Raw genomic sequence first — 11,659 nt, 5'->3', positions numbered from 1 at the left:
TTTGGAAGAAGTCTTTGGAGTGCCTTCTGGTTGAGACCTACATCTTTATAGAAAGCTGTAAGAGGTTCTGAGAAAAGTCACGTTACTGTCATGCAAACTTTTATTAAGTTACCATTTGTGAACACCAAGAGAATGGTGCTCTGTAAGAAGTCCTAGAGAAGCTAAAATTTAAATCCTGTAGGCATAAAAAGAAAATGCCATGAAGCCCTTTAGTGCAGCCCTGTGTACATGAGTAACCATGTGGAGAAGGCACAAGGTGCTGGGGCGGAGGAGAAAAGGTAGATGGATTGCGTTTTGGTCTTGGTTAATGGGGTAGAAATGGAATGTTGAAATTGACTCCCCCAGCTTTGTTTTCATGGCTTTTATCTTTTTGATAAACATTTAAAATTATGATCAAAAACAGTAATTTGATCTAATGCAGGTTACTATCCATGAAGTCTCTAACGCTCAACTCCAAACCTTTGAACAGTTACATATCCTCTTTGTTAAGAGTAATCTGATAATTCTTGCATCAGGTGCCATTACTATTTTAAAACATTTACTAGGCACTTGTGATAAGAGTTACATAAAACACAAAGTTCTTAGACTTTGTGAAATGCAAGAAACAGTGATGAGAAGCCGTAGGTCATTAAATCAAAATAAATGTCAATGTAAAACAAAACAAAACCCAGTTATATAATCTGAAACTAAAATTCAAAAACTGCTCTAATGTGGTAGCTGTTAACCACATGTGGCTATTGAGCACCTGAAATGTGGCTAGGCTGAGCTAAAATGTGCTTCAAACGTGAAATACACACTCGGTTTGAAGACTTAGTATGAAAACAAGAGAATGTAAAATATCTTGTTGATCCTTTTTTATATTGATTATATGTTGAAGTGATAGTACGTTTGCTATTTTTAGTTAAACTACTTTTTAAAATTTTTATTTTATTTTATTTTTTAAAGATTTTTATTTATTTATTTTGACAGAGATAGACAGCCAGCGAGAGAGGGAACGCAAGCGGAGGAGTGGGAGAGGAAGAAGCAGGCTTCCAGCAGAGGAGCCTGATGTGGGGCTCTATCCCGGAACGCTGGGATCACGCCCTGAGCCGAAGGCAGACGCTTAACGACTGCGCCACCCAGGCGCCCCAAATTTTTATTTTATTTTTAAGTAGGTTCCATGCCCTGCATGGAGCCCAGCATGGGGCTTGAACTATGACCCAGAAATCAAGACCTGAACTGAGATCAAGAGTCAGATGCTTAACCGACTGAGCCAACTAGGCACCACTAAACAGCTTTTTAGAAATTGGTTTTGCCTGTTTTTTTTAATTGGCTACTAGAAAACTTTACATCATACAAGTGGGGGCGCCTGGGTGGCTCAGTCGTTAAGTGTCTGCCTTCAGCTCAGGGCATGATCCCAGGGTCCTGGGATCGAGCCCCGCATCGGGCTCCCTGCTCTGCTGGAAGCTTGCTTCTTCTTCTGCCACTCCCGCTGCTTATGTTCCCTCTCTCACTGGCTGTCTCTGTCAAATAAAATAAATAAAATCTTTTTAAAAAATCATACAAGTGGCTTGCATTCTGTTTCTGTTGGATAGCACTGGTCTATATGATATCAGTGTGGGAGATGGCACAGGTGAAGAGAAGGAAGGGAATAAAAGTGTGCTATGGTGGGAGGGTGGGGGGAGGAGTACCTGGCTGGCTCAGTCAGAAGACCATGTGACTCTTGATCTCAGGGTTGTGAGTTTGAGCCCCACGTTGGGTGTAGAGACTACTTAAAAATAAAATCTTTTTTTTAAAAGATAGAGGAAAAGAAAAATCTCTGGGCATGCAAGCAAATAGGCCAGTCTAGCTATTAGGGATGGTATTGAGAAAGGAAGTGACCCTCATCAGTGAATATCCAATCCCTTTCCAACTGCATTGGTTCTATTCTTTGTTTTCAATAAAATTGATGGAAGAAAAAATTGAATTATCAGCTGAGAGTTCAATAGAATTTAAAAAAAAATATTTGTATTTATTTGACAGAAACAGCCAGCGAGAGAGGGAACACAAGCAGGGGGAGTGGAAGAGGAAGAAGCAGGCTCTTAGCGGAGGAGCCTGATGTGGGGCTCGATCCCTAACACCGGGATCACGCCCTGAGCCGAAGGCAGACGCTTAACGACTGCGCCACCCAGGTGCCCCACAATAGAATTATTTTTGATGATAGATCACTGTGTGACTCGGCTTCTAACTTGAAAGATGTACAAACAATTGAAGGACATTATTATAACAAAATGCTTTCCCTCCCCATCCACTTAGTTATGTGAACATTGTTTTGGGGCACTGGCATCTTTTTTAGAAATGAAAAAATTAAAAAAGGAATAAAATTAATGCCAAAACCTGGCTGTCCCATTCTCGTAGTAAGTACTATTAATCCATTGATACATGAATCCAAAGATACATTTCCAAAATCACTTTACTCTCTCTGTTTAACAATTATATACCAAAACTTGGAACGTATATTGTTTTGAAAAATTTTATAAAATTTGTACTAATTTTAATTGTTATTAGAGCTCCTTTCATTGGGAACAGTTTCTTGGTCTTCTTGTCTTTTCTGACCTTGACATTTTTGAAATGCACAAGTCAATCACAGTTGTAGAATGTCCCTCACTTTGGGTTTTCTGATGTTACCTCATGATTTATGCATGTTGCTGTGTATCAGGAGGCACATGATGTCAGTTTGTCCCATAACTAGTGATATTAACTTTTATCAATTGGTTTAAATGGTATCTGCTAAGTTTCTCCACTGCAAAATTATTAAGTATTGTACTTATTAATAATAAGTATTTCGTAGGGGCGCCTGGGTGGCTCAGTTGTTAAGTGTCTGCCTTCGGCTCAGGTCATGATCTCGGGGTCCTGGAATCCAGCTCTGCATCAGGCTTCCCGCTTAGGGGGAGCCTGCTTCTCCCTCTCCCTCTGCCTCCTCCCCCCTGCTCATGCTCTGTCCCTCTGTCTCAAATAAATAAAGAATATCTTTTAAAAAATATGTAAGTATTCTGTAGAAAGATATTTTAAGATATCTACCTATCCTGTTTCTCATTTGACTTTCACCTACCAGTTTTAAGATCCATTGATGATTCTTGCCTAAATTAATTGTTACTATATTGAATAGCAAATAGTGATTTCCTAATTCCATCATTACTTCTGCATTTATTACTTGGAATTTTACTGTGAAGTAGAACTTTCCCTTATTTATTTATTTATTTATTTGTTCATATAATTATCAACTCATAAAGTCCTATTTTACTTTAAAAATTATTAAAAGTTAAAGAAGTCTATTACTTAATTATTTATTTTGATTCTCGAACTGTCTCAGACTTGGCCAATGAAAGCCCCTCTTTAAAAGATTTTATTTAGGGGCACCTGGGTGGCTCAGTCATTAAGCGTCTACCTTCAGCTCAGGGCGTGATCCCGGCGTTCTGGGATCGAGCCCCACATCAGGCTCCTCTGCTGGGAGGCTGCTTCTTCCTCTCCCACTCCCCCTGCTTGTCTCTCTCTCACTGGGTGTCTCTGTGTCAAATAAATAAATAAAATCTTTTTTAAAAAATTTTAAAAATTTAAAAAATAAAAGATTTTTATTTATTTACTTGAGAGAGAAAGAAAGAGAGTGGGGGTAGGGGCAGGGGGGGGGGAGAGGGACAAGCAGACTCTGTGCCGAGCGTGGAGCTTGACGCAGGGCTCGGTTCCGGGCTTGATCCCACGACCCTGAGATCATGACCTGAGCCAAAACTTAGAGTCAGACATTTAACTGACTGAGACACCCAAGTGCCCCGAGAACCCCCCTTTATAAATTGTGGTAAAATGTACATTACATAAAATCTACCATCATAACCACTTTTAGGCATAGAATTCAGTGTCCTTAAGTACCTCCACATTGTCAGAAAGCCATCACCACCATCCATCTCTAGAACTCTTTCATCATCCCAAGCAGAAACTCTGTGTCCATGAAGCAATAACTCTCCATTCCCGCATCCTCCCAGCCCCTAACTACCTCTATTCTGTATTCTCTGTTTTCTGTCTCTATGAATTTGTCTATTCTAGATAGCTCATATAAGTGGAATTACACAATATTTGTCCTTTTGTGTCTGATTCGTTTCGCATAGCATAATGTCTTCAAGACTATGTTGTAGCATGTATGGGAGCCTCTTTTTGACATGTGTCCTCTCTGACGTGTTCCAATCACTTTTTGATCATGTTTTTTTATTTTTTGGTAGAAAGAGAAATTCCAGACTCACTCTTTCCCAGGTCCATGCTTGGAACTGGCCATTTCTCCAACGAGCACCGACTCCTTTTAGTGGAGAATGATATTTAGTGACAAAGATATGGGCACTAGGCGTGCTCATTGCTCTGGGGTATCATTGTTTCTGGGTTGTCTCAGTGGATAGAACTAGGAAATATAATTTATGTGCATGTGTATGCCTATCCACATATAGAGAGAGATATAGAAAAAGATAGACTTGTGTACATTTAAACCTATTTTTATTTATTTATTTATTTATTTATTTATTTATTTATTTATTTTTAAGATTTTTTAATTTCTTTATTCGACAGAGATAGAGACAGCCAGCGAGAGAGGGAACACGCAGGGGGAGTGGGAGAGGAAGAAGCAGGCTCATAGAGGAGGAGCCTGATGTGGGGCTTGATCCCATAACGCCGGGATCACGCCCTGAGCCAAAGGCAGATGCTTAACCGCTGTGCCACGCAGGCACCCCTAAACCTATTTTTATATCAATCTGTCTATATTAAAAGCTCATGAGTCCACACCAATAACCCCAACCAATTCAACACCAAAGAGTTTATTCTAACCTTCCCTCTTTTCATAATTTTAACTCAATTAAGAATAAGAAAGCAGGCTCCCACTAACCTCAACATGGTTACTTATCGCTAAGTTCTCAGGTATGCAAATATTTGTAACCACTCCATTAGCAATGGCTAGTTGAATCCTCAGACCTGGAACGTACCAACCCTCCACTCCAGCCAGCCATTCTTGATAAAAATCCTCAGCTCGTATTTTATTATTTTTTTTTCTCAGCTCATATTTTAAAATGTGCGATGATGATTGGCAAATAACTATGGTATTAAGATTCCATTGGGCACATTTAAAAGAATGATACAAAGACGTTTTATTTTAGAATGTCACTATTCCTAGGTGCAATAGAAATGCCATCCTTTGAAACTGTTTCAGCTTATGATGAGAAATTTTAGATGTCAAATTTAAAATGTATGTGGGGTACATAGTTTTACTAAATTATTTTAGGGACCACGTGAACAAAAAATTTTAAGACCCTGGTAGAAGAACTAAAACAGTAGGGAAGACAAAGACAGGACAGGAGTGAGAACAAGTGAGACAGACGAGCAAGAAACAATCATTCCAGAAATTACAAGGAAAAGGGAGAACACAAGAAACACAGTAAGTACAAATCATGAAATAGTATGGTAAGAACAAGGCCAATTATATAAGCAATAAAAAATAAACGTGAATGGATTATATTACCTTTGTAAAAGAGAAAGGCTCTTTTGAGTGAAAAAATCCAAGATCTAGCTATATGCTGTTTCCAGTTCATACACACAAAAGCGAGCAGCCTAAGAATGGAGAAGGGCTTACCAGGCAAAGAAAGAAAGACTCTGGGGGCGCCTGGGTGGCACAGCAGTTAGGCGTCTGCCTTCGGCTCAGGGCGTGATCCCGGCGTTATGGGATCGAGCCCCACATCAGGCTCCTCTGCTATGAGCCTGCTTCTTCCCTCTCCCACTCCCCCTGCTTGTGTTCCCTCTCTCACTGGCTGTCTCTATCTCTGTTAAATAAATAAGTAAAATCTTTAAAAAAAAAAAAAAGAAAGAAAGAAAGACTCTGAGGCAATATTAGTATGAGACAAAGTAGTGTTCAAGGTGAAGGCATTAAAAAGGACAAAGAAGGGCATTTCATGTTAATTAAAGGCAGAAGATACCATAGATCTTTATAAATAGGGTAACATCATTGTGGTCTTTTTTGTTTTGGATACCATTTTTATTAGAAAAGAGAGACATGAAAATTATTTACATGATGAAAGATTTCACAACTTCACTGGAATGGGCCTCTTCACTTGATGCCATTTCTTTTTCTTTTCCTTTTTAAGATTTTATTTATTTATTTGAGAGAAAAAGCAAGAGAGAGCACAAGCAGGGGTAGGGGCAGAGGGAGAGAGAAGCAGACACCCCGCTGAGCAGGGAGCCCGAGGTGGGGCTTGATCCCAGTACCGTAGGATCATGACCTGAGCCGAAGGCACATGCTTAACCAACTGAGCCACCCAGGGGCCCCGACTTTATGCCATTTCTTTTTCTTTCTTTCTTTCTTTCTTTCTTTCTTTCTTTCTTTCTTTCTTTCTTTCTTTCTTTCTTTTCTTTCGTCCTTTCTTTCTTTCGTCCTTTCTTCCTTCCTTTCTTCCTTTCTTCCTTTCTTTTTCTTTTTTTTTCTTAATTTATTTGACAGAAAGAGCATAAGCAGGGGGAGCAGCAGAGGGAGAAGCAGACTCCCTGCTGAGCTGGGAGCCCAACACGGGGCTCAATCCCAGGCCTCTGGGATCATGACCTGAGCCGAAGGTAGACATTTAACACACTGAGCCACCCACACGCCCCTTCATGCCATTTCAATAATGACTTCAGTCTACATACTTTCTGAGAATGTCATCATCTCTAGATAAGAAATAATCCGTGTCATCCAGAACTATTTTGGTGGCTCCATATTCTGGGAGAACTGTATCTCTAACTTTCTCCACTAACTGGTTGAATCTCTCCACCCTTTCCTTTATTTTTTATTTTATTTTTTCCCCACCTTTTCCTTTAAAGCCTGATCGAACAAGCTACTACTGTTGCTTGCAACACTTCTTGAGATTTTTCTGGAAGCCTAATGCCTCCTTTGGCTATAGTTTCAGCTGCACTCCTTTCAATTAAAACTGGATCAAAGAGGGGAAGAAACTTTCTACACACCTGTCCTGCCATGACTCTGGCCAGTGTGGTTCATGCTCTGCCCCAGCGCTGTCAGAGGCGCATTCAGACCCGCACTCCGTGGGTAATATCATTTTGAAATGTACAAAACAGAGCCTGAAAATTAATGGTGAAAACAACATAGCCACAGTCACGACGGGAGACAAACACACCTCTCATGGAAACCACAGCTGGAGAAGACAGACAAGGTGTGACTAGCGCAAGTAACAAGCTTGATCTAATGGAGAACTTTCTTCCCGTTGAAAGATAAACTGAGGCATATTAAAAATTTTGAGTTTGAGCAAAAATCGAAGAGGCTGGTGCCAAACCGGAAGTGGTTAGGAGCACACCACCCACAGAAGCTGGGGAAAGACTTCTCGAGAGAAGAGGGAGCAGCAAAGCGAGGGCTCATTTGATTGGCTGTAGTTTAAAAGGGTTGCCTTTATTGGGAAAGCCTAGTAGGCCGTTTGTGATTTGTTGTCCTTAGGTTTCGATTTCTTAACCTCCAGGCATGACAGCCTTAGGTTTCACTTTGTTTACATAGGCTACTAATGCATTAAAGTCACCCCAGTCTAATGGCTCTCTTGTTTAACGAGTTTAACACTCTCAACTGAGAACAGTTATTTTTAAAGATTTTATTTATTTGAGAGAGAGAGTGAGAGAGATCACAAGCAGGGGGGAAGCCGACTCCCCACTGAGCAGGGAGCTTGATGCGGGGCTCAATCCCAGGACCCTGGGATCACGACCTGAGCCGAAGCCGAAGGCAGACACTTAACCGACTGAGCCACCCAGGTACCCTAAGGACATGTTTTTATTCAAATTAGAAACATTCCCAAAATTTGATCTCGTTTTACTCTTTCTTTTTAAGCGTGACTGACACCCCATGTTATGTTAGTTTTAGGTGTACAACATAGCAATTGACAATTCTGTACATGTGCCGTGCTCCCCACAAGTGTAGCCACCATCTGTCACCATACAGCCCTATCACAATACCGCTGACTATACTCCGCATGCTGTGCCTTTCATCCCCATGACTGATCCCATTTTACTCTTGTGTTACAAGTTTAGAAATGGAATTGTTTCCAAGTTTTGACTTTTGTGAATAAAGCTGCTGTGAACTTTGGGCACAAATCTTTTGTGAAAGAAATCTTTGTATTTTCATTTCTCTTGACTAAATACCTAGGAGTGAAATTGTGAGATCCTGTGGGAGGCGTAGGTTTAGCTTTTTTAGAAACCGCCAGTTTTCCACACTGGTTTTACCATTTTACATCCCCACTGGCAATGTACTGTTTTCTTGTGTTGCTATTTCAGATGGTTATTTAACTCTTTCTGGTCACCCAACTTTTCATTGGTTCATGTGTATGTTTTTTCCAACTGGACTTCAACATGCTCATTGGAAGCAGAAGTCATATGTTAATCTCCTTTGGTCGTCTGTGGTTAATATAGTCCCAAGCATGTAGTAGGCATTCAGTACATATTTTTTGAATGATTATTCAACTGTTAGGTTGTCTGCAATATGCTTTATTTTTTTTTAAGATTTTATTTATTTATTTGAGAGACAGAGAGAGCACGAGTGGGAGTGGTGCAGCAGAAGGAGAGGGAGAAACAGGGCTTGATCCGAGGACCCCAAGATCATGACCTAAGCCCAAAAGCAGATGCTTAACTGACTGAGCCATCCAGGCACCCTCATCATACCATTTTTTTAAAAGCAGAATTCAGGGGCGCCTGGGTGGCACAGTGGTTAAGCGTCTGCCTTCGGCTCAGGGCATGATACCGGCGTTATGGGATCGAGCCCCACATCAGGCTCCTCCTCTATGAGCCTGCTTCTTCCTCTCCCACTCCCCCTGCTTGTTCCCTCTCTCGCTGGCTGTCTCTATCTCTGTCAAGTAAATAAATAAAATCTTTAAAAAATAAATAAAAGCAGAATTCAGCATAAGGTTGGAATGTGCTCATTACAAAAGCCTGGAATGTGCTCATTTTAAGACACTAAGGCAGTATTTCTAGTTATCTCCTCAACATCCTTTCTATTTTTCTTCATTATTAAGAAAAACAACATGGGGGGCGCCTGGGTGGCACAGCGGTTAAGCGTCTGCCTTCAGCTCAGGGCGTGATCCCAGCGTTGTGGAATCGAGCCCCACATCAGGCTCCTCTGCTATGAGCCTGCTTCTTCCTCTCCCACTCCCCCTGCCTGTGTTCCCTCTCTCGCTGGCTGTCTCTATCTCTGTCGAATAANAAAAAAAAAAAAAAAATCTTAAAAAAAAAAAAAAAAGAAAAACAATATGGGGTGCCTGGGTGGCTCAGTCGGTTAAGCGTCTTCCTTCGGCTCAGGTCATGACCTCAGGGTCCTGGGATCGAGTCCTACATCTGGCTCCTTGCTCAGAGGGGAGCCTGCTTCTCCTGCTCCCTCTCCCTCTGCCTGCTGCTCCCCCTGCTTGTGCTCTTTCTTTGTCAAATAAGTAAATAACACCTTTAAAAAGAAGAAGAAAGAAAAGAAAGAAAAATGTGTTCACTCAGCTTCCAGACTCCCTTGAAGCTATGGATAGCCACATAATGCCATTCAGTCTAATGGATAAGTACAAGTTCTAGGCAGAGAAGATTCCAAGAAAGTTTATTAAATGGAGACCCAACTGGGATGCCTTCGGGATTTTGCGTGTTGACCTTTTCCTCCTAACCCCTTCCTCTTACCCAGAATGCCGATAAAAGGGCAAAAGACAGAGAAGGCAGTAGCCATTTTGCAACATGAGGAAGGAAGCCACATGCTAAGGATATCAGAGGAAGACAGAAGGAGTCTGGGTTCCCGATGGCATCATGCAGTGGACCTTAAGCCCCAGCCTAGCTCTAGATTACCCACTTTGCAATCCCAAATTATGTGAGAAATAGAAATACCGTGGCTATGTTCTTGTTACACACCACACAACACAACCCTCAATACAGGCACTTTACCTACCATGTTGCCCAAGTGACATTTCCCAAACACTGTCCTTGTTTTTCTTTCCTTTTTTTTAAACACTTTTTTTTTTAAGATTTTTTTTTTTTTAATTTATTTATTTGACAGAGATAGAGACAGCCAGCGAGAGAGGGAACACAAGCAGGGAGAGTGGGAGAGGAAGAAGCAGGCTCATAGCGGAGGAGCCTGATGTGGGGCTCGATCCCACAACGCCGGGATCACGCCCTGAGCCGAAGGCAGATGCCCAACCGCTGTGCCACCCAGGCGCCCCTTCTTTCCTTTTTTTAAAGATTTTTTTTTATATGAGAAAGAGAGTGAGAGAGATCAAGAGCGGGGCGTCGGGGAAGGGTAGAGGGAGAAGCAGACTCCCCACTGAGCAGGGAGCCCAACATGGGGCTCGATCCCAGGACTCCGGGATCATGACCTGAGCCGAAGAAAGACGCTTAACCAACTGAGCCACCCAGGCACGCTGTCCTTGTTTTTCTTGTGAATGTGTTACTAGCCCAGTTGAACAAGTATGCTTGAGCAGGGCAGCTGGAAGTAGGTGGGTCCCAAGGACATAATTTTTATCAGTGGCACTTTCTTCTGATCCAGGAAAAGAGATGAGTCATTTGTTATTATAGCATCACTATTTTGTGGCCGGGAAAATTGAGGTTCAAAAGAACAAAACAGTCAGCTTAAGGCTATAGATTACTCTCCCAGTTTATCTGTCCCTCCCACACTCCAGTCCTACAATTTTTCCTGGAATGTGCTCCCCCCAGTGTGCTATCAAATGCATGTTTCTCTCTTTGTTGAAACCATTGTTTCTCAACCTTGGCATTATTGACATTTGGGGCCCAACAGGTTTTTTGCTGTGGGGGGCTGTCTTGGGCACTGTAGGATTTTAGCAGCATCTCAGGCCTCCACTCACTAGATGCCAGCAGCACCCCCGGCCCCCGTTATGACAACCAAAATTGTCTCCAGACATTACCAATGGCTGTTGAGAGCTAAGATCTATTCCCCACCCGGTGAGAACCACGGCTCTAAACTCGTGCCAAACATCAGCCCACTGTGCACCTGCTTTGTTCCCATGCGGTCAGTCCTCCCAGCAAAACACCTGTGACACTTGGCCATTGACATTTACCTGCCTGGATCTCCATATTAGACCACAAGCTCCTTGAAGACAAGGACTACATCTGGCTCATCTTTATAATCCCCTGTTTATTGACTAAATAGATTTAAAAATGGTTCAGGAGAAGAATGAGAATAAAATTCAGGAATTCTGGCTTTCTGATGCCATGATTTTGACGCTCCTTATTAAAGACTCATGTGTCCCCTTGCTTTGCTTGGCATCATTTCTTATAGATTCCCACACTGTAATCAAAAGCCAGATTCTAGCAAAAAAAGTACTAATTATTCTTGTTCTAACACCATCTACACTGGAAAAGGAAAGCAAATGTTCTAAGACAACTTTTTATATTCTTAGAAGGGGAAAAAAAAACTCTTAATGATATGGGAAAGAGTGAAGAGCAAAGTTCTATATAATATTTTTGTTTCTTTAACGAAATCAAAGTTGTATCTCAGTCTTGCAGAGCGAGCTATGTCCACCCCTCCCCCACTTCCAGTTTCCTCTACCATTGTCATTTCACACGACCCAGGTACATCTGTTACAACTGAGAAACCAATCCTGGATGCACAGGGCTGGCTTCCCTACCCTCCAGAAATGAAGTCCTTTGGTTTGCCAGGACTAGTGATCCT

At 41.7% G+C, this 11,659-nt stretch overlaps 1 pseudogene; it reads right to left on the bottom strand.

The window, feature by feature from the left end:
- Positions 1-6,519: 6,519 nt before the first annotated feature.
- On the bottom strand, positions 6,520-7,107 carry LOC100471172 (annotated as a pseudogene).
- Positions 7,108-11,659: the final 4,552 nt, after the last annotated feature.

Source organism: Ailuropoda melanoleuca, chromosome 12, assembly GCF_002007445.2.
Source record: "Ailuropoda melanoleuca isolate Jingjing chromosome 12, ASM200744v2, whole genome shotgun sequence".
NCBI classification, from domain to species: domain Eukaryota; kingdom Metazoa; phylum Chordata; class Mammalia; order Carnivora; family Ursidae; genus Ailuropoda; species Ailuropoda melanoleuca.
Note: the sequence above shows the minus strand (reverse complement) of the source record. Positions and strands in the feature narration are given on the sequence as shown.